Here is a 26,008-nt window from a genome sequence, read left to right as displayed (position 1 = left end):
TAACAAGGAAGATATATACAAATAAAACAGTATAGAAATAGTGCAGTGGGCAGAGCATTTACCTTATGAGCACGCATTCCCGGTTTGAATCCCACTGCAGCACATTCAAATTTCCATGTCAAATCACGTTATGACCAATATTTTAGTTGCATAACCTACTAAATAACATATATTTGTGAACTGGAGTACTGCACTAAACACAGATTTGAGGTGTCAGTGTCATAATGTTGCAAAGTCCACAAATAATCACATGTGCCCCATACAGTATATGTACACAGAAATCATGGATACAAATGGAAGGTAAAATGTGTAATGAATGATAACCCCATACAGCTTCCAAATCCCCCTTCTTCCCAAGAACCATTAGATATTACTGTCTAAATCAGTGCAGTTGTAAGTGGGAGTAAGCACTAGTAAGCAAGTGTAAGCACCAATAAGCAGTAGTAAGCATATTTAAGCACTAGTAAGGAAGTTTAAGCCCGTTTGCATGGAGGTAAGCAATGCACACACAGATTAAACAATATTGAAGCTAGCTCTCTGTAAGCCTATTCAACTGAAGGTTAGCAGTGATTACCCTCATGCAAACCCACTTACAACTGCTCAAACGTGCCTAAATCACTTCCAATGGCCCTTGTTCTGCCCAGCAACAAAATAAACAGCCTTGCAGGACTTGAACCCAGGACCCTTTACACTATAGTCATAGTAGTTAACCACCAAGCCATCACAGCAGTACTGAAGAATGAGGTATCAACAAACAAATCCTCACTATAGTAAAATCAAACTGAACCCGTGAAAGGAATCAGTATACAGTCATATATTCTATAACCCAATACATAACATAAAAATGTGAACTGGAGTACAGCAGTAAGCCCAGATGTGAGGTGTAATTGTAATAGAGTTTTGAAGTCCCCAATAAAACACAAGGACCTCATACAGTGTGCGTACACATGAATCATGGATACCAGACATATATATAAGATGTAATGAATAATAAATCAATGCCAAAAAGAAAATATAATGCAAAGTCTATTTTAAGCAATGCTAAGCATTGCACAGGCCAGCTTAGGAGGTGTAAGCAATGTGTAGGCCAGCTAACTCAATGTGCCCAGTGGTATACCCCTTTAAACAATGCCAACCTTAGGTAAGCAGGTTTGCCCATAGCTTAGCCTTTTCAAAACTGGCCAATCATGACAAAGTGCGGGAAATCAGCCCTACTTAAACCTAATAGGTGTGAATACATCTCATAACTGATTGTAGCTTTCTCTTGCAGGCATCATGGCAGAAAAGGGTGAGGGTGTGCACTTCCGGGTGCAGTGCTGGGGCTTCAGGGAGTCCAGAGTCATGGCAGGACTCCTTGTCAAAGACCATGAGCAGAGACTGCTTCAGGGCCAGTACCAGGGTTCCCAATATAAGACGTAAGCCTTGGACCATCTCACCCATGACTTCACCAGTGCCATTGACATACCCCAAACTGGTGAGGAGGTCAGGCATCACTATGCTGACCTGAAGCAGCGTAAGGGGGACCTCTTGGAGCAGTGGATCCAAGAGGCTAGAATGGCAGGGGCTGTCCCAGCTGTGTGTAAGTATCACTCCACTGGGTGTGTAATAATTTTCAGCTCACGTATATCATGGATAGGTATGGCAAAATATTCCTCTTATGTTCTTCACAGCTGCAAGTGAGTGGGCCGCGAACCAGGAAGCCTATGGGAGTCGCCTGGAGAGGTTGCGATGCGAGTCAGGTTAGTAATACACTTGTATGTACTGTCGTAGGAAATAAATCTAAAAGAATTAGTAAATTAACTGCCAGTATAAAACCTGTATTGTTTAAGGCAAGTACTGCATACACTGGAGAATATGGCAGGAAGAGTCTCATATAGTTTGTATGTAAATAAAAGCATAATAGCCTGACAATAAAGGTCTAACTGCTGGACTGCATGTGTATACTCTGGTATCATACAGTAATGTAGATTTGCAATTACATAATAGTACTGTTGTATTAAGCACTGTTACCCACACTGTGCACCATAAATAGAATGTGTAGGAATGCCTGTATATGACTGGTGTAATCCCCAGAGGTCATTTAGTACAACTGCGAGACACATAGACAGAAAACAGTGAAAAGGCAGACAACAAAATCCAAATAGCACATGCAACTGAGACGTGAACTGTTGTATTTTTAGCACACGCAGCCATGGATCGAATCCTGGCAGTGGTAGTAGTCTGCATACAGAATTATACCCCACAACTGTACAGAATGTCCAGTAAAGTGGACCATATCTGTTTTCTGTCAACCTGTCCCCCTGGGAAATCAGTGGGATGATCCCATATGTATAGGCAGCAAACAGAAATACAACTGATTGACTCACATCTATGAGAACAAAGCTGGCACACTAGCAACTCCCCAAACTCTTATGAGAGTAAGAAGCCACATATGTCCCAAGTACAGCCCCATGTTGTCAAGCTGTGGCCAGAGTGTGTACAGTAACAGAGTGATATGTATGTACATAATAGTAATGTGGAATTTGGTACTGTATGTGGCAACATTCAGGTAGTGCTAACAAACATTTCTCCCACAGATCTGTCAGATACCAACACTGTGCCCAGAAATAAAAGAATGATACCCTGTACTGGTACTGCTTGCATTGGTATTGTATGGCATTGTGACTGATGCAGTTGCTCTGAATAATAAGGTATTACTCATCACTGTTGCCCACACTGTCCTACAAAATATAACTGTCTAGGAAATCCTGTATAAGAGTGTTGTAATACAAGGCTAGAATGCAAAATCACAGGAGAATTATAAGACAGAAAGCAGATAGGAGATATACAGCAATATCTATATAGCACACACAACTTTGATGGACAGTGTTTTAGTTGTAGCAGACACAGCCATGGTCTGAATCCTGGGAGTGGAAGTAGGCTGCATACAGAATCATACCCCACAACTGCACAGAAACAATCAGAATGTTCAGTATATGGGCCCATATCTGCTACCTGTCACTCTGTCCCCCTGGAAAGTCGGTGGGATGATCCCAGATGTTTAGGCAGCAAACATGGAATACAACTGATTGTCACACATCTATGAGAACAAACCTGTCACTCTAGCAACTTCCGAAACTGGTATGAGAGTAATAAGTCAAGTATGTCCTATCTACACCCCCATGATGTCAAGCTGTGATCAGAGTGTGTACAGTAACAGAGTGAGATGTATGTGCATAATACTAATGTGTAATCTGGTACTTTGTGTGGCGACATTCAGGTAGTGCTAACAAACATTGCTCCCACAGGTACGTCAGATACGAACACTGTGCCAAGAAATAAAAAGTGTGATACACTGTACTGGTACTGTTTACTCTGGTATTGTATGGAATTGTGAGTGTTGCAGTTGCTCTGAATAATAAGGTATCACTGATCACTGTCACCCACACTGTGCTATATAATATAACTGTGTGGGAAAGCCTGTATAAGAGTGTGGTAAGTCACTAAAGGTTGAAGATGGCAACAGTGTAAATATGTCCCAGTTCATTTGCATGTGGTCAAGACATGGCCAGAGTCTGTGCAGAAAGAGATGGACAGGTATGGTCACAACATCATCCTGGAATCTGGGAGTATGTGAATAAACAGTCAGTTAGTGTTAACAAACATTTCCTCCACAGGTATACCAGGTAAGAGGTGTATAATAGAGGTAAAGCCAGTTCATGTATAAAGATGACAACAGCCATATCAATGTCCAAACTAAGGCAATAGGGTAGTGTAGTAATACTTTTAAGGTACAGATAACAGCACTGACTAGGAAAGTAATGAAAACTACAGGAATATACTAGTTGTTAATTGACATCTTTCTCTCCCCCCACCATATCTCCAACAATAAACTAAATACCCACCTCAACTGGTATGTAATGACTTCACTGTCCTGTTGGGACATATGTCCTCTTGATTCATAATTATCTAAATCTGTTTCCGCGCATGTGCTATGTTGAAATACACCAACATTGGTGGCATGGTGCCATCAATGTACCAGCATGCTGTTATTATTACCACTGTGGTCCCATATATGCATGTGTTCCATTTGCTATGCAATTGTTCCATATCTGGTGTCGGGGTTAATGGGAATATCTATGTATGCTGTTATACCTAACCCTGGAATGTCTTGACTATTACTAACTCACATATGTTGATACACCATAAACACCATAGCACGTATGGGAATGCGGGTCCCAGTGGACTCACCTGTCCCACCTCAGCTGGCTGTGGCACCAGGCACCAGCACGTCTGGGGCCCAACTTGGGACCTCCTTGTCTGTTGGTCCTGCACCACCTTCAGGTGGAACCACCTCAGGGGATGAGGTTCACCCCCCCAAGAGCAGACGCAGACAGGAACTTGTCACCCGTCGCCAGGTCCGGGTTGTGGTGCGTAGCAAGCTCCGCAGGGAGGTTGGAGATCTGCTACTCCAGCTCAAGGGCCATGTGTTGTGACTAGAGGGTTGGCCTGGCTCTCTGACACCTTCGGGGCTGTGAAGGTGCAGTGGTGACTGCCCATGGGTGGGGATCTCAGTCCCACTGTTTTCACTAGGGGGTTCATGGGCTTCCGATTTCCCAACACCCCTCCTCATCAAGGTGTTTACCCCCCACATATCATATACCGCCCCTGTATGCATCTTGTTTGTCTTCTCTGTTAACCTACCCAACCTACTTCCCCAAATATACCTACTATCCCTCCCCAACATCCCACTCTCACAAGAAAAAAAAAAAAGGCAATCTGTTCCCAAAAAACAAAATCTTGCCCCATATATAGCTGTCCATTTCGCACATGTGTCCACTGGACACCTGTAATCTGGTCTAATTGGCATCACAACATATTATTGCTGTCCTCGCCCCTCTCTCAGGGGTTTGAGTGTCCACATCTACCTCCAAAGTCAATGTATATGCACAGCTGTTGCTGTAGAAGAAATGGGCAGCTATGGACCTTCCCTACACCCTCCTGCACATCCCTAGCTATTTTCCCTACTGTCTTTTCCTCTTTGTGCCCCTTTTTCACCACTTTCCTATCAACCCTTTTTTTCTTTTCTTTTAAAGAAATTAGCACGGGGGTAAGCGGGTGTAAGCACTTTTAAGCTGCAGTAAGAGGGTTTACTCCTGTTTGCACGGAGGTAAGCAATGCCTACACAGGTTAAGCAATTTAGAAGCTGAGTATAAGAAACTGTAACCAGAAGTGATCAGTGCTTACCTTCGCGCAAACCTGCGCTAAACAGCTTACAACTGTTTAAACATGCTTTAATCACTATGTATCCAACAGCCCTAGTTCTGCCCAGCAACAAAATAAACAGCCTCTGCAAGGCTCGAACCCAGGACCTGCACACTATAGCCAAAGCGAATTTCCACTAAGCCATGCCAAATATACATAACACTGATGTTTCACAAACATATCATCCAGCACAGTCATTCAGCAATACAGGAAATGTATTTAAACATTTATATGTATGTGCGTGTGTACATGTATTAATATCTAAATAGATATATACATATCTATATATGTAGATATATACATATCTATATATGTAGATATATATATATATATATATATATATATATATATATATATATATATATATATAAACATACATACATACATATGCATACGTCTATAGATATATATGTCTACATCTATATATATATATATATATATATATATATATATATATATATATATATATGTAAGCATAAATATATATATATATATATATATATATATATATATATATATATATATAGGTATATACAGACATACATCTGTACATAAAAATGGGAACATAAAAACATGTATGTCCACATGCACCGTTAATGGGGCTGAGAGGCCCCAAATAACATACGTCTTGTACGAATAGGTATCCCCCCTCACAACCAAACATGTCTGCCCTGCAATACACTACCAACTGTTGCATATCTCATAACCAGGACTTGACATGCCATGGGCACAAGATATTAACAGTACTCCATCCCACCTGTATGATGTCAGGCTGGTATCAGTAACATATCATGCAGTACAGTCTGGCTCCCATAGGGAATGTACAATGTGGAAGCAATTAACATCCCTAGGATACATGTACACAGACACATATATGCAGATAGAGATAAACATATATATATATATATATATATATATATATATATATATATATATATATATATATATGTAACTACACATACACACACACAGATATGTATAGGAAGATATATATGTAGAAGGTACACACAATATGGAACAGCCACAATACCTACAGTTACCACCTTACCAACTGGACACTATATGAGCCACCCATACAAATGACAATCATTGTCTGCAACATATACCCACAGAGAGGTCAAAGGATATAACACCACACACAGGTTTGCATACATGGGAAAGCTTTATTTGTGTACTTTTACAATTGTATATGCCATCTCATATAGCTGTTTAGACACTGACATCCATATAAACAGAGTAAAGCAACTATGAAACAGATATACTAATACAGTAGTCTGGAAAGGTTTGCATATGTTGCTGTCCAGGCCAAAGCCTTCAACTAGTACAGACTGGGCCATAGGATACCAAACAATCAACAGTAAGTAACGCAGATGTATAGGCCAGCAGCCTCTATCTACACTCTGTAAACAATCTCTAGGGGGTAAAGACCTCAGTTGATACAATGGGATGTATCTGTTACATAACAAGGCATAACTGACACCATCACAATCACACTGACAAAAAGAACAGTCTGTATGGTAGGAGGCAGTAGGCCTGCATTCAGCCAAGGTGGATTGTATGGTAATGTGCATCCAGGTACCTTAAGGCAGCTTACCCTTGATACCCCCACATGTTGTAACAGCCTAGGTTAGTTATGGTGCACCCCCCCAGACTCAATAATACAGGGCCATATACCACTGTTACATACACTGGCCTATGGAGTGCATAAAGGGCACACAGGTATTGTGTAGGTGAAGCCCATACATATATGGACCCAACCCCACAGTATGTGTGGGGGACACAACAGCAGTGGACTGATGGCAGGAATGGCAGCATGAAATACTCCCAGCCCACTACAGAACAACCCCTGACAGCATGTCATATGTGCAAAGCCTGTTATGTAGGTGGGGAACAGAGGCTGGAACATATACCCATATGTGTAAAACTGTTGTCATACACTAAGCAAGTCACTGGTGTTACAGGATAGTCTGCAACATATCCTTAGTCAGGAATATGAGGTTAGAAACAGAAATGGTTGTAGCCATGTACTGATAGCACTCAACACACACTTCCAGTGATATATCTGACACAAGACCTGTGTGGTGGACAGACAAAACATAATAGGCACACCTCTGGCCATCAAGAGGATAGACCCACAGTTGAGAGCTATGCAGAGAGACTGCATTTCAAGTTAAATTAGTATGTACACACAAACCCTTTAACAGCAGTGCTATACAATGCATACAACAACACTACTCACACTCTGTCTGTAGTTGTGGAACCTCCTACAAATATGTAGCTGCCCTGAGTGTGCAGGTTCTCTTGTAAGAGGTATTGCTACCTGCTGTCTGTAACACTGATGCCCACACACAGGAAGGATGTCCATCATACAGGAAAGGTAAAGGGACCACACCCACATGATGTAGGGATTTATAGTAGTTGGTTGCCATGACAGTGGTAATTGGAAGTACTAGACAGCATGATGCGTGCAGGTAGCAAGTGGAGGACACTGATTGGTGCAGAGGCATTAAGTGTATCACCTACAACTGCCATGCTGCAATCTATGCAAAGCGGCACATTCCATTTACTGGAGAGAGACTTAGAGTGAGAGAGAGAGAGATAGAGTGTGCGTATAAGGCACAGAGCAAAAAAAAAATTGTCTGCATTCCCATAAAAGGTATGTGAAGTATATATGTATGTAATTGACTGTAGTACTTGGTCCATAATAATGGGATACATGATTTGGAATGATTTATATGTGCCTTCAGGTGTTGTTGTTGTAATGATGTTCAGCTGAACAACTGCTAGGACAATAGAGTCCGTCCCTGTGGGTAATGGACCAAAAGCCGTCAACCGTGCAGAACAGCACTGACTGATAAGATGTAAGCCATCATAGTAGGTGTTATGTAATTGGAAGTATGCATATTACATGGCCAATAGATGGTGGTGGAAGTAATGCCATTATGAAGGACACTTGGGATCCACAGCCCACCCCTTGCAGGATACTCAGGTTAATCTGTATTGTAGCATGCAGGAATGCCAAAGGTGTGTAATAGGGTTACCTACAATCTGGTCCTACATATACCCCTCTAATGTCAGGCTGTGTCCATATGTGGCACCTGTCTATGTTGTAGCAAGGCAGAACAGTGCAGCTGTACAGGAAGGTGTTGTGAGATTGTGGACCTGATGTCTGAATGTACCCCACATATAGGTATGCATATGTGTACACATATATATGTATATATATATATATATATATATATATATATATATATATATATATATATATATATATATATATATATATATATATATATATATATATATATATATATATATATATATATGCATGTATGTCTACAAATATACAGATACCCATGTGAAAGCATACATATGAGCACATATATACAACACCACATATATCTACACATATATACATATATGCACATCTACATATATACAAACACACACACACACACAAACATATATGTATGTAAATACATGTCCCCTATATTACTACCACAGTACTGCATGCTATGTGCGAGGAAACAGCACATATAGCAATACACACAGATATCTACAGCTGTCAGTATGTGCAACATGGATGGGTATGTCACATGTGAACCCCTTGCTCGAACCACAGTGCCCTTGTCTGTGAAGTATGGAATGGGAATATGGGGAAGTATGGCAGGTATAGTTGTGGAAGTGGTGAGGGTTGATAGATATAGAGGACAGCCTAAAGGGGTGGCATGTGACACATGTGGTGGATAAACACCCTGGATGGTGTGTGTGTGTGGTCTGTGATGTGGATGCCCCATGGGCCCCAATATGGACACAATGGGAACAAGCCTCCCACCCACTGCTACTCACAATGGCAGTCAACGTCCTGAAGGTGCCTGGCCTGGAGGCTGAGCAGGAGGAGCATGTCAGCCCTGTGAATGTGTACTGGGTTCCTCAGAGTGATGTAGCATATCCCACATGTGTCTGTGGAGCCCATTATGGAACAGACCCTAGACCTGAGCTCAGGGGACAGGAACATGTCTGTGTGTGCCCTGGTGGGGGGACAACATCCCCTGGGTTGGTTCCACCTGACTGTATTGCTGGACCAGTACATGAGGAGGCCCCAGGGTGGGACACACATGTGATGTGCCTGGGTAACATGGGCAGATGAGTTTGGAGATGTGGTTCTGCTGGCCAATAGTACATATACATGCTATTGTGTCACTGTTATGGAGCATATGTTGGTAGTAATAGTCTACACAATCCCAGAACATGTCCAACAGCATGCATAGATAACTGCAATAACACAGTATGTCAGATGTGCAGCACACAGATAGCAAGCATACCACAGGCATATATGAAACCATTGTGGCCCTGACAATGGCATGCAGGTGAATAGTCTGTAACAGGCCAGCAATGATGATGTCCACACAGGGAACATGGCTGCAAAACACATTGCACAAAGCGTGGTACAGTACAATACCTGCCCCACTGGTAGGTATGCTGTAGCCATACATATTGAGTTATGTGTATGGTTGTTGTCGCTGATAGGGTGGTGTGGATTGAGACCTGTAGTAACCTTGCTGCATGACTTGCTCACACCTGTGTCCATCTTTATGTCTTTCAGGCATGATGTCTCATGGAAGGCTGCCTGCCTACACAGCAGTGGAAAATGACATCCTGCTGGATGGACTAATTCATCACTATGCAACCTTGTTTGGCCAGGCTGCCCATGATCAGCAGGATGAGACCACCCTGTGGAATGACCTAGTCCACAGGGTCAATGATAGGAAAAGACAAACACAATCCAAAAAACTTCTAAAAACCACAAATTATGGCAAACGGTAGTAGGACCAATCCTTTTATTAATTATCCAAAATCATACATAAGCTGAAGCACTTTTCATCTGAGAAATACACAAACTTCATCAGATCTGTGGTTTTCACAGGGTCAATGATGTCAGACTGCACAACCGCAGTTATGAGCATGTACGGCATCATTGTTCCAACCTGCTTTGCAATGCCCGTTGGCATGCTGCTGCAGTCTGGGTGGATCACCTTGCCACAGTGGGGGCCATGCCATCTATCCCCCCCAACATGTGTGGAGAAGCTCCTGGCCAGCTGGCACATGCCCATCCAGGCACCCACCACCCGCCAAACATCTTTGTGGAGGTGGGTGCCACCCACACACCGGCCGAAAAGCGTGCAGGTAAGGCCACAGGGCACATCTGTAGACCACTGTTGTGTATACATCTGCATTGGTATAGGTAGATCATGCATATCTGACATGTCATAGATATATACTGTTGCTGCATAGTAGTGATAAACAGATGTCCATATGTGGTAGTATTGTGGACATGTACTGTTGATGTATTGTAATACTGCACACACCCTGTAGCACTGCCACAGTTGTGGCCACTGACGTTGCATCTCTCACCCTCTTATGTAGGTCCCTCTGGGATACCACCAAGGCAGCTGCCTGTAGCTGGTGAGTATGGTTAATGTAGATGCTTGCCAATACACCGGGCATGTAATAGCGATGGTATATTCCATGCACACATCAAACACACCTACACAGAATGCATGCTGTACATGTGCACGTATTGTTGCTGTGAAATGCATGGCATCACAGGGGTGACCATGATGGGGTATTGGAAGGGTATGTCAGACACCTGCATGATAACTAACATCCTGTCATTGCGGAATGTGTCCACAGGGAGTAACATGATGGTGGGAGACATGGCCTACAGTAGGACATGTTTGGAACAACACCTATATACAGTGCAATACCAGTGTATATACCTGTAGGACAATGGCAACTGCTGCAGAGATACACTATGGCATAAGGCATTACACTGGTCCACATTATCAGCTTGGACTAGGCTGTAACATGTGGCATTCAGTGTATGGGACACTGCAAAGTGACACACATGTGTTTGGCTTACTTGTCATGCATCTGCAAAAAGCTGAAGGAGGGATGTCAGCATGACACACCAGAGCACAGCAGCAGGGATCTTAAGGATGCTATAAATGGCTGTATCTGCACATAGTCAGGTTCAGGATCTGTGGCGGCCATAACACAACCCCTACAGCAATAGTGATGCAGTGTGTGAACACCAAGGGATGAGCACATGAGTAAAACTTGCAATCATGCAGAATAGGGGGACATGTGTAGGGCAGATTGAACATACACTGGCAAATGCAGATGGCCCATGCTGGTATACCCCTGCTAGGAGTAGTGACTGCTGTAGTACACACAACAAGAGGTGCAAAAAACTATCATGATAAGGGTGTGCACACATATCCCACATGGTGTGTATGCATCACGGTCAGCATCCGCACACCTAACACATTTCTTAGACACTGCATGTGAAAGTACAGAACATATGCCACATATCAGGTTCATTTACTTTTAAGATATGTGGTGATGTGGTCCCATGGCAGATTGATGATGGGTGCATCATATCAATAAGAGTGTGTACACCCCCCATAGCCATGGTATGCTCTGATGGTTGTCAGTGTAAGAGTATTGAATTGCTCATACATGGTCCGCTGATGTTGAGAGCTGTGAATCAGACATCAGGCATTCACAAATGACATCTGTCCACATATCATCCCAGATATGTGTTACTGGAAAACATAGGGGCTGTGAGGATTAAAGCTGACATAACCGACACAGTAGTACACATTCAGCAATGGGCTGTACACCTGTGAGGTGTGGTGCACAGTACATGTCAAGGTGCAGAACAGGTGCACATCAACAGTGTTCATGGGTCCAGTGGTATCCAGGGGAATGGGCTTCACCTTGTGACACAGCACATGCATCACACACATGTATGTTGTTGCTGGCATGGATTGACTATAGCTGCACTGCATGCTGTTGGGTACCATATGTTATGCATGTTGACAGAGGGGTACTAGGAGGACTGTGTGTACTATCATTGTGCAACCTCACCTGTGTGTGTGTGTGTGTGTGTGTGTGTGTGTGTGTGTGTGTGTGTGTGTGTGTGTGTGTGTGTGTGTGTGTGTGTGTGCATCCTGGTGGGTAGGTAGTTTGTCTGTAGGGTCACTCTGGTGAAGTGGAGGGAGGTTGATGCATGTAGGATGCTTGTGTGCATGTGTGTGTGTTTGAGTAGCTGGCCATGTATGCACATGTGTGATTGTGGGGTGTTCATACAACAGTACCTCCCTCTGGGATCATGCAGTACATGTACATGGACTGACACATTACACACCAGGAATACTTGTCACGTGTGTAATCACAGGACAGCTGATAGTATAATATGGTCTGTGGCATTGAACAGGCATCGAGAGGGATGGTAGACACCAGGTACACTCTTAATATCACATTCAGCAGAGAGGTCACCTACCACCCATGTATGCAGCACTGCAGATGCATTAAGGAAGTACTAGTCAACACCAGGGAGTGTATCCAAATATTACAGTTGTCACATGATAGGCTGATTGAGCAGCATATCTGGCATTTACTGAGCATTACATACACATGACACACCAGTCCCTGATATTATGGATAGAACATAATAGCTCACACATATAGGGGCCATGCTCATGATGTCCGAACATACAAAGGGTGAATACCGAATGACAGCAGTGAGGCCATCTAAAACCACTACACACACATCCGGCAGGTAATGTAGTAACAGGTCTTGTGTTATGACCACTTGTGTAGGCATTTAGATGACTGATATATTAATGAGTGGTATCAATGTGTGTATGTTAACAAGTGTTATGCAGGATGGGTACACATGGACATATAAGTGGGACTGTCTGTAAAGACATGGACAGGTAGGTATGACGTGTGTGTGTGTGTGTGTGTGTGTGTGTGTGTCTGTGTGTGTGTGTGTGTGTGTGTGTGTGTGTGTGTGTGTGTGTGTGTGTGTATGCTGTTAAGCAATGCTGTACAGGTTTTAAAGTGCATTTATTGTTCTCCCCCACAGGTGGCGAGATGGGTCAGGGGTCCCTCCTGCATGCAATCTGATGTTGGTGTCCATACAGACACCGAAGATGATGAAAGTACTGCTGAGGCACAGGTGAGGTTGTCAGGGGCCGACACTGCACCATCATTTGACATCCCCCTTTTAGCCACCCCCAACCCCGCACAGTTTCATTGCCTATACATACCCCATCACCAGTGGCCATAGAGAAGGGACAGCTGGCATTTGGTGGCAGTGCACAGGAAAGTGTGGTAACCATGTCTACTGTGTCTGGTCATAGCAGGCATAGCCAAATGTGTGGCAGGGCACCACATAGGCAGCTATCCCAGGTTGCTCATGGTAGGACTGCTGGGCATCATGCCCCTGGCAGAGGTGACATAGCTGGTACCAGCAGACGGATGTTTCAGGCTGTCATGGAGGCACAGGCACATATCGAACATTACACCAGACAGGGCCTGAGGCTGCAGAGGGCTGCTCTCACATCTGTAAGCAACAACATCTGTGAACTGCCTGGTGCCATCCATGCTTATACCGAGCTCATGGATAGATGGCATGGTGAGATGATGGCCCTCATTGGCCATGGTGTGTCTGTGCTTGAATGTGTGGTGGGGGTACGGTGATGGCCGTGTGGATGTAGGCCAGCAACACCAACAGCTGACAGTCAACATGGATGTGCTAAGACACCAAGGGGCTCCCGTAGTGGCAGTACCAGCTCTGGCAGTGTGGGGGGTGCTGTCCACACCACACCACAGCAGGCCATGGGCATGTGGTCCTGGCCTGTCCCAGGAGGGACCTGGTACCAGTGGACATTTGTCATCAGTAGATGAGAGTAGCACATCGAGGCCTGTACCTGGATGTGCCCATGGAACCCCTGGCAGGCACAGTCCACATGTCCGTGGCCGGAGGCAGTGAACTGCACACCCTGCCAGGTATGGTCTGCAGCTGTCCATAAACACCTGTGTAGGGCAGCCACATGGCAGAACTGTGTACATGCATACCCACACACTATACAAACATACCTAGGGCAACCCCATGCCTACACACACCACAGCACCACGATCAGCTCACCGCAGTACACCCCTCACTCACACACATGGTGTCAACTGTATGGCCCACGCTCGGCCTTTGACAAACCAACATCACACTCTGTGCATATGATGATACCAGTGCCACATCTCTGTCATCCATACCATCAATGAATGCAGGAACAGGCTAATATGGTTCTGATGCACACAGTGACTGTACTACAGTGTACCACAGTGCTGCAGTGTAACATGTTGTAAGGAGTGAAGTGTAATGCATATATGTCAAGTAGTGTAGCAGTCCAGCAATGATGCATTATAGCTGTTAGTAACACTGGTTGATTGCACTCCCTATAATGTTATCCATTTGTGTTGTAGGTGTACATGTGTCAGCACAAGGATGGTCTGCAGTCATATTCCACAACAGGGTATGGCACTGTGGTGACACCATGGCTGTGACATATCTGGGGTTGAACACATGTCACAGGATACTAAAACAGTTATTGCCTGTGCCACATGGACAGGTGACCCGCTGGGTATGTATACCCCACAACCTGATGTAGACCCATCCACATACATGCACACTGTTACCTGGCAACACTGGGACTAGACCCCCTATCTAGCTATGTAGTGCTATCTAGCTATGTAGTGATACTGAATTGTGTGGCTTACATTGCACACACCACACAGCGTTTAGGGGGAAGTGTGTTCCAGGTTACATGCTACATGTAAAATATCCCCAGACATGTACAGTATGCTAATGGGGGATGTAAAGGGTGTATATGGACAATACATAGTGTGAAATACCTTCATATGCACATTAACAGATGCATAACAGGCAGACATGCATCCGAGAGACCAGGGCGTATCGCTGCTAACTAACTTGACCATGTGTCCAATGTGTTACAGGCAGGCTGCACACAGCACATGCATAACTGGCCTGGATTGTGGTATCAGTTACCTGTATGGTTGATGGTGACAGTGGTAACCATAACACGGTACATGGAACATATACCGGGTGTACCTTGGTGTAATGGCAGTGTACACAGCACCCACATCCCCAGTGGATATTGTACTCCCTGAAACCCATGATGACACTCTTCCATACCCACCATCACACATTGGCTGTGACTGCAATACAACCCATAGTATACCCCATATATAGCAGGCTCTACAGGCATGTCACAGCACAGAGTAACAGACACTTGTGTGAAAGTGCATAACCACAACCAATGTGAACACAGCCACAGCCACACATGGTAAGCTAGCATAATATTACAGTATATGGACTATCTGATCAACACTATCCTCATATGTGCCACTCACACAATAACCCTACATAAACTGGGCCACTACACAGTGTGGTCTGATGCCTGTCTGTGGTATGGGACATGTGCGTGTTTAGCCCTACAAACATGTAAGCATGTAGGGTAACATACAGTGGAGCAGCATGTAACATCAGATAGAACAGGACCAAGAACAATGACATCTACCACAGTCTGTACACAGGCCAAGGTACATATTCACAATATGCACACTGTCGACAATCACCATAAGTACACAGACCTCAGTACTGTAAACACAATCACATAATGCTCAGGTTGTGTCCTCAAATATAACCCCTACTATACATAACATGTGTAGCAGTCTGATATCTCACTGGCTTATCAGATATGATGTCAATAAATATGGTGTACAGAACATATGCACCTCTTACTACATGACATATGTGCAAAGGATGACAGAGTTGTAGCTGGAGGCACAAACACAGGGCCAATATTGACAGTTTGCTGTGATAACCTCATACATTTACCGTTGTAACAGGGTTTGTTGCAACATATGTCCTATGAGGGATATGAAGTCAGTAACTCTCACGGCTGTCACCATCTACTGAGTGTGATCCTCACACTACCTTCTGCAGTTCACAGATAGGTGCTCTGTGGGTGCCACAAGAAACAAAAGACACCACACACTGCCCAGTCTGCAGATGACCCTACCGATGGGGGGGGGGGGGGTTCCTCATAAACATAGTACTGACATGACAGGTATTAAAACATTTAGGACAGCCATATCCACACACACCCTGTTAAACCAACATTACTCCAAATGCACCATAGCAGCACTTACAGTCTGTAGTCAAGTCAAGCACATCCCCCTCCTGTGTGTTGGCCTGTTTCCACAGTGTATGTTGTTAGAGGTAAATCCCCAATCCATCTGTGATGCTGTTTGCCAAACAACAGATTTAGTTCCTGCTCACAGTGAATGACAAGGCCCAACACCAACATGATGTTCCTAGATATTGGAGTGTGTTTCCATGCAATTGGAATGCTACTACAGCTGTTCCACATGCAATCAGCTAGAGAAGGGCTGCAATTCATGCAGAGGTCATCAGCTGACCATGAGCATCACTTACAATTCACAATCTGCTGCCTAAGTAAAGTAGGTGTAAGTCTCCACATCCACCAGAGAGGGAGTGAGAGAGGCAGACACAGGCTAGGATAAGTCAGGGAGGGGTGGGAGAGTAAAACTTAAGCATGTTTGTGTCACACACCTACCAGTACAGGGTATCAAATCCCTGACTGAATAGATATTGCTGTCACATGTCTATGCAGTTATTGGATGTGCCACATAGGTTACATGTTGAGGAGCCCTCCAAATGTATATGTGATGGTGAGTGACATCTGCAACAGTGATATGGTAGCTATACGGTAGGTGTAGTACACATGCCTGTCCGCATGAACAGGTGTCAGCATCAACACAGCCACACTGTCTCAGGGACCCACACACATTGACACACTTGGCAGGGTAAGGAATACAACCCATCACTAGTTAGATTGCCACAACACAGTACTGTGCAGGTATCACATGCATGACAGGGGTTATACAGAGGTTATATGAGCAATGGGTATGTGGAGTTGTCTGACATCAGACAGCATGCTTCAGTATGCCAATGGGGGTTGTAGTGAGTGTGAATGTGGTCATAGGCATCATACACCACACACACAGACACAGGGTACCAGTACTGACATGCATGGGTGCATTGCTTCACGGGTGTATAGTGGTTGACTGTGCCAGATGGCTATACAAGGCTAGGTGATGGGTACACCTTGGCATCAGGCCACATGACAATGTTCTGCAGTGTGGCTCAGGGGTCTAGTATCTGGATTTGCCCACACATGTGGGTATTGTATTCACCATCCAGTCACCAGGGTAACTAATGTGTGCAGCCATTGCTGTGCATTGCTTGCCATGTATGTGTTCCTTAGTCCATGATATGGATGGTGTCTGGGAGGTGCACACATCCCACATGCATGTACAGTGACATATGGAACTGTACCTGGGGTGTCTGGACCATGGTGTGTACACAGATTGTTATCATGAGATGTGCCAGTCCTGGCCTCATGTGGTGGGAACTGTTAATGGCCAGCAGGTTGACCCCGCACCTACATTGATAACATGATACAGGTATTCCCTGGTGTCAGTGGCATCTGTCCATACAGGGCATGAGTTTCAGGCATGGTATGTCCTTTGTGGGTCACATTTGATGGCACCACAGGTGTTGCAGCTGTCCAGTGGGGAACATAGGGAAGGTGCACTGTCTGCATGTGCGTGCCTATTGGACTGATGGACAGGGTACCATGCCCTCTGTAGCCCACTGCAATCACACCATGGTTACTATCAGTGGGCAATATGCAGGGTACTACCAACATAGTGGTTGTTGCCTAGGCAAGTGTGTGCGTTTGTGTGTGGGTGTGTATGAGACATGGGTTGAGAGTGTTCTCTGGGTAATACAAGAGTTGCTAATTTTGTTCACCTGGCCTTGATGTCACATGTAGGGGTATGTATTTGCACCCCAGCCTCTTGGCTATTTCACATCTGTTATCTCTGTATGGTGGACATTGTGACATACTAGGGCCACTATATAAGAAATTTGCAAAACTCGCTCCACAATGAGTCCAGTTGTTTCACACTCACAACCACCTCCACACAGGATACAAATGTCAAACACAGACACACACACACACACACACACATACACACACACACACACACACACACACACACACGCGCACACACACACACACTTGCCATCTCTGGGATTAGAACTCCTACCTAACTAGTTTATCACACTGCAACAGTACGTAGTTATGGGACATGCCACAGAGATTACTGGGCTACACCTTTCCCAAAGGTGTAATTCACAGTGAATGACATCAGCAGCCTTGCCAAAGTAGGGTATTTGAATTGTAGTTAGTGTGACTAGCCTAAAAAGCATTGCTCTCTACACAGACAGAGCACACGCAGTTGCCATGTCTGGGATTAGAACTTCTACCTAATTAGTTTAACACACTACAGCAGTATGCAGTTATAGGACATGCCATGGAGATTACTGGGCTACAGTTTTCCGAAAGGTGTATTTCACAGTGAATGACATCAACAGCCTTGCCAAAGTAGGGTATTTGAATTGTAGTGAGTGTGACTAGCCTAAAAAGCATTACTCTCTACACACACACACACACACACACACACACACACACACACACACACACACACACACACACACAGTTGCCATGTCTGGGATTAGAACTCCTACCTAAGTAGTTTATCACACTACAGCAGTACACAGTTATGGGATGTGCCACAGAGATTTCTGGGCTACACCTTTCCCAATGGTGTATTTCACAGTGAATGACATCAGCAGCCATGCCAAAGTAGGGCATTTGAATTGTAGTGAGTGTGACTAGCCTAAAAAGCATTGCTTCTACACAGACAGAGACACACACACACACACACACACACACACACACACACACACACACAGATGCCATGTCTGGGATTAGAACACCTACCTAACTAGTTTATCACACTACAGCAGTACGCAGTTATAGGACGTGCCATGGCAATTACTGTGCTACACTTTTCCCAAAGGTTTATTTCAAACTGGATGACCTCTACAGGCTTGTCATAGTATGGCTATGGGGAGGGCAGTGTGTGTGCATAGGCCATAACCCATTCATCTAGAGGTTGACACACCACATGCAGGCACAAGCAGGGTTATATTCCACAGGTACATGCATACAGCTGCTAGATGACTACTTCTTTGTTCAGTCATGTTGCACAGCTAGCAGTTGCACCACATAGTCTGTAATGCTGATGGATACTGGTGGCTGTCTACAGTGAGTAACATTTACACCTCATGTGGTTGTAGCCATTTGGCTGTGTGCTGGGTGGAACAGGCCTCATAATGGATGGCTCCTTGTCACAGTCACTCTCTTCCACACATCTATGTATGTCTACTTTTGGCTTATTATAGTGTGTTGTCCTTGGATATATGTCTGTATTCCTATCCAATGTGTGTGCAAAGCATGATTGGTACATACTGAGGAGTGTATGCACTAACATCTGCAACTGCCAGATATGTATGGTCTACTGTTGTTTGCAGAAATGGGCTTCATTTGTTTAAGTGTGTGAGCATGCCCAGTATGACCTTTCAGTATGTTGTCTGACATTGCCTTCATTTCTCTAAGTGTGCGAGCATGCCCCATATGCCCTTCTGTACTGAATGTGTGGATCGATTCCAGGTAGTTTGTACTCCAGTGCAGACCTTTGTGTTGTACACCTACAGGTAGCAAACTGTTTCTGCAGGGTATCCATCGATCATTTGGCAATATGGGGACAAACTGTGAAGGGTATAGTGTGTACTGTAGGTGATTGTGTCTGCGCTGCTTTAGCTACATGGTACTGCTGTTAGCAGAGATATTCAGACATGTGTACTGTTATACACTGTGATGTTTTCTGTCCTCATGTACTGTCAGGTGAACATTCCTGCTCACAGTGATGTCTTGGGGGACAAGGGTGACTGCAGCTGTGTCCGGTATTGTGGGCAGATGCCTTCATATTCATGGTAAGTTATGCCATTCTGGAGTGGGAGCTGCAGGCACTTGCTGCTGGGTCTGTGTATCTGGTTCAGCACCTTGGTACAGTGCTGGCAGAGGATCCCATACTTGACATCCATCGACATGACTGGCCTTATCTTGCTATGAGAATACCTCACAGTTGTACAGATTAGCACAGGTTACCCAGAGGCAGGGGCCATGAGTCAGGACATTATCCCTATTGTGGTGTACAGGCAGGTATGTAGCCTTCCATTTATGTGTTTACAGCCAGGGATAGTGTATGCACACAGCTTTGTGTCGGACCTTGCACATTCCATGCTGCCCATGCTCCCACCCCCCCCTCTGTTATTCTATCCTCTTCCTTACATTATGCATACATTCTCTGATACATTCCCTAAGGTTATCACCCCATCACAGCTGTGTGTTGTTGTTGTTGGTCCACAGTTCATGCAGTGGGACATGGTGGACATGTTACTGTGGTTTGTCGACTTGGCCTTGCAAATGGCTATGTGGAGTGTGTTATGTTGTTATTTGGGTGTCCATGACATAACATGCATTGGCAGTACGTGTGAGTCACATGCCTTTGGCAGAGGCCTGTGGGCCATTAGGTGTTGATGCGGGCCAGATGTGGCAGGCCATTGCATTCTGTCAGTCCTACAGTCTCAGACCGCCATACAGTATATTCCCCTGGGGTGACAAGGTAGGTGTGCTAGGTGTTCATGTCAATACCTTCTATCAGTCTTGATCAGGTGGTGTGGATGCTGGCAGGGTGCTAGCTATGGCTAGGGACACACCTGCATGGGACACCTGCACTGCATGCTGCATTCTTTCACTATTGCCATATACAGGTGGGGTCATATTACACCCATTCCCCACAGCAGGAATACGACCAGAGAGGTACCTGTGGGTGGTGTTTACGTGAGCTGGGTGCATGTGTGCTATGGACACTACTTGTTTCTGACATACAGATATGCATGGGACATTCCAGTTATGCTGGCATGTGCAGGTACATCAGCTGTTTCCCTATAGATTAGTCCTACCTCCTTTGTGATCTGCAAATGTTCGGGCAGACAACACCGGTATCCCCTACTACAGGACCAGATGATGTGATGCATACTTGTATGTACAATTCCAAGGGTGTTTCCATTTCACAGTGACACAATATATACTGCATGTCTGGGGTACTTTCCCCTGTGTACTGCTTGTATATCTAGCCCAACAGTCATGCCATATCAGTCTTTCAGATGGTGACACATATTACCACCATATATTTACAATGGATTACTGCTAGCATGTGTTATACTGGTGGGAATTGTCTTTGGCACTGCTGTTGTGAGGACTTGTCCCAGTCATCAGCAGTAGTGGACAATGGCCACCAGGTCTTACCTCAACATGTATACATACTGACCACTCTCACACAATATGGAACATACACCAACCTAACACACATATGCCTACATATTGTGCAAATGCTACAACCTATCCTGCTACCTTGGCCACCTCTGGGCATCTGTACTCCACTGGTATTATACCTACACATGCATGTTACTACATTTCTACATAGGGTTATGGGAGGGCACACCTGACTGTTATGATGTGTGTACATCAGATGGGGGAACACCAGATCAATACTACATTTCTAAATAGGTTTGGGAGGGGCACATCTGACTGTTACTACATTTCTAAGTTGGGCTGGGGGGAGCACACTTGACTGTTTCTACATTCCTACACAGGATTGGAGACGGGGGCACACCTTACTGTTACTATATTTCTACGCAATATTGGGGGAGGGGGCACACCTGCCTGTTTCTACATTTCTACACAGTGGTAGGGAGGGGGCACACCTGACTGTTACTACATTTCTACGCTGGGTTGAGGGAAGAGGCACACCTGACTGTTTCTACATGTCTACATAGGAGTGGGGGGGGGGCACACTTGACTGTTACTACATTTCTACATAGGGTTGTGGGGGGACACACCTGACTGTTTCTACATTTCTACACAGGACTGGGAGGGCACACATGACTGTTTCTACATTTCTACATAGGATGGGCAGCACACCTGACACCTGTGCACATTTGCTATGACTGTACTGGTATGTCAGGTACTCCATTTCATTCTGTATTCTACTCTATCATGCTGACTAAAGGCATACTCCAGGTCTTAGCTTTGATTGACCTACATATTAGTTTCTGACTTCCTACCCTTCAACTAACATCCCACTGATGACCTGCTGTAGTCTGTCTGTGTAGGCCTGGAGAGTTACCCATAGGCATCATTCAGAGGCCAAAGCACAGCCTTTGTTTGTGTTTGTCAACACCTGTCCTGCTGGCTGGGACTGTTGTTGGTTATGTGAACCTCCCTAACTGGCATGTGTGAGTCATATGGACACACATGTGGCCCAGCACATTTCCTGCAGTAGGTTTTGTCGCCCTGTGTAGCACTGGCTACTATGGTGACACCAGTATTTGTTACAGAACTCATGGTGCCACTATAGGTGCCTACTAATCTGGAATTCACTATCATTCCCCTCATTTGCATAGGATTGCTTGCTAATGCAAAGATACATGTCCCACATTGAGCCTCTCCCCTTAGCAACCACTATTCACTGACCATGTTGTCTTCTGCCTGCCATTGAGTATGACGGCAAAATACTGATTTTGGTTAGAATGCTTATTTTATTTTTTTTCTTATTTTCCCCCAATCCTGTTTGCGCCACTGCCCTTTGCTTAAACAGCTGAGATCTGCTAAAAAAAAAAAATTAAAAGTTTTTTTTTTTTCAAGTGTTTTCCATGCCAATGGCCTTATAGCTGGCCATTGGCATGCTTTATACATGATATCCACCCTTTATTTGGAGCTGTCATGGCTCCGTTTTGTAATTTGCAGAAATGTACTCCATTACTGGTGGAGTACAGTTCTGCAGATAACACTAGTCCTGCACGGCTGGTTTCTAGCTTCCTGGATCGCAAATTCACATCATTTGCATGGATTTCCCCTGCAAATGGGGTAATTTGCATACAGGGGCTGAGTCCATCCAGGACTAGTGCAGGAGCGGTCATGCATGCCCCTACCAGTTATTTCTGGATCGCACAGCAGACATATTGCCTGCTGGAGCTCCTGCACTAATCCTGCATGCCATGCAGGGCTTGCAGAATCCGGGGCATTTATTTCTTTTTTATAGCTTTAATCTTTTTTTCTGGTAAATATTCCCTTGCTTTAAGACAATAATATTGTATCATTATATTGTTTTATCAATTTTTTTATCTTCTATTTCATTGATCTTTACTTTTCACATTTTTATAATTTTTTGATAATTTTCAATTTTCTAATTAAAACATTATTTTTTCTTTTATTACTTTTTTATTTCCTATATTTCATACTTATATTTAAATAATCTTGTTACTAATTTTTCATTTATCCATTTTAATATTTCAAAGAAATTTAAAAATGCTAACACCACTGGATTTAACAAACCTTATCCTCCTCCTTTGTTCATATATAATACTCATCTTAACTGTATTTAGTCTAGAACCCCATAAAAATGAAAATGAAATCACTTCTAATAATTGTTTCTCATGTATTTTCAGAATTATAAACACAGTAAGACGTTGTCCTGTTCGATTCTCAGCTAAAGCGTCTTCTGTGTGGAGACATGCGTGAATGGGCGTACCTTTGTTGAAGGTTGTGTGTCAGAGCTGTCAACTCGGTACGTAAAAATCTACTACCAATCATTAGCGGACTGGAGTTCCGCTGTGGCGACCCCTAACCGGGAAAAGCCGAAAGATACAGCAGCAGTATTTTCCCATTAATACTGAATTTATTAAGCTCGCTTATTCTTATGTTAGTCTACATGTTTTACATAAAAACAAATTTATTTTAATTCCCTTAATAATTTTCCCCATTGTATTCTACTTCCTTCTTTGCCAAAATGTATTCCTAACACAGAGATTGCTTTCATTGTGAATTGTATACCTCTTATTTTAACTACATCTCCCATTACTTTGCCTTTATCATTATTTAATGACAAAGCTATTTTTTATCAACTACACAAACTATAGCTTCTCTTATCCATACAGTATTTTTAGTTATTATAATAATATCATGCATGTGTTATTAAAACTGGAATTCCTATACTTGTTTATGTTACATGCTTTGCATTCTTCATTTTACAATTCACCTCATTAACTACCATATTCATAACTAAAGGAAATAACACACAACTCATAGGGTATCCTTGTCTTATGTCACTACTCATCTCTTGTTTATTTAACCAGCCATTTACCAAAATTCTTATTTTATCATTACCATATGCTGTCATATAAATGTTCTTAATTGTATTACTAATATTATATATCTTCATTAATTCCCATAATGTCCCATGTTATACTGTATCTGAAGCTTTGTTAATATGACCTACAATAAGTTTTACATCCTCTCTTCTATTTAGAAAATTATCTACAATTTCCCTTACTATCATTAACATTTCCACTGTATTCAGCATTCATCAGACCTATCATTGAATGTAATACCCCCCTAACTAGGCACAGCCTACAACCGGAACATCCACAGAGGTTACTCACTAAAAGAATATGGGGCATATGTAACATGTACTATGCAGCCTGCCTCAAGGCCCTATTCCTGTATTCTTTCTCCTACAGACTGTTGAGGGGAGATCTATGCCTGGCATACAAGGCATTGTCAGATCCCACCCTGATGGACTGCCTGTATATTGGCAAAAAAAAAAAAAAAAGAACCAAAATTACCCATTCTAAAAATTTAAATCTTGCCTGTGATATAAATAGGACCTGCTGGAGAGACAGGTATTTATCCCAGAGACTACCCCTTCTCTGGAACAGGCTCCCCATCCATGATAAGCAGAGTTCCTCCCAAACCCAATTCAAGAGTAACTTAGAAAACTGGACTGGAAACAAGAAATTCATGCCTGATCTGGCAGCTATGTTTCTACCTGATGCAGGCAGCCTGTAAATGGTTCATCTCCTAAGGCTATGCTTACACTTATCAAGGGTATGAGAACTTGTCAGAGATTTGGAATGCATGGCTAGGCTTAAAAAGGCCCCTATAGTCATTAGCCTAGTAAATAATTATGAACCTATGAACAATTCTTGACATCATTTTCCTTTTATACCACATAAACTTTCTTCCATTATATTTTCCATCTTCTTTTCCTATAATTTCTGCATTATTTTCATAAATATCTTGTATTATTAGTCTCCATTTCTTTATATCTTCTTTTTCTCCTTTTTTCCATATGAATGTTAATATTCCAATACATAATTGTTTGTGATTAAACCCTTTGTTTAAACATTCATTCAAAACACCTAACAAACATTCTTTGTGCCATTTTACTAAATTTTTGTATGTCGTATCCAGTGCCATCCAGACCTGCTGCTGAATCAATGTTTACCTGTTTCAGCACTTTATCCAATTCATATAAAGTAATTTCTTTTTCAATTTCCTTATTCACTTGATCTGAGAATGTTCTGACTTCCCATATTTTATTACATTCTTTCTTTTTTTCTTTAAATATTTCTTCCACATAATTAAATTGTTTCCATAATCTGAGACTGACTTCTTTTTACCTCTCCTTCTTTATCTTTCATTTCTGTCATTACACTAATATTCTCTTTCACCATTTTGCTAAAATATGCTCATACATCTTTCTTTTCCCCTTGTAATAAATGCCTTTGTTTATATAGTAATTCCTTATTTTTTCATAATTTCTTTTATATACTTCTTTCCCTTTACCATAATATTCTCTCTCAATCCTTTCTTAATTTAAAAAGCATTTTACGTTTTTTTATATATCCTTGTTTTTCATCTTTCTAATCTTACTCTGCCACTGTAAAAAACTTTCTTGATATTTTTTTTTAAAATGATCCACCAATCTTACC

This window comes from Protopterus annectens, chromosome 7.part0, assembly GCF_019279795.1.
Source record: "Protopterus annectens isolate FY-2018-M chromosome 7.part0, PAN1.0, whole genome shotgun sequence".
NCBI lineage: Eukaryota > Metazoa > Chordata > Ceratodontiformes > Protopteridae > Protopterus > Protopterus annectens.
The sequence above is the reverse complement of the archived record's forward strand: the minus strand, read 5'-3'. Positions refer to the sequence as shown.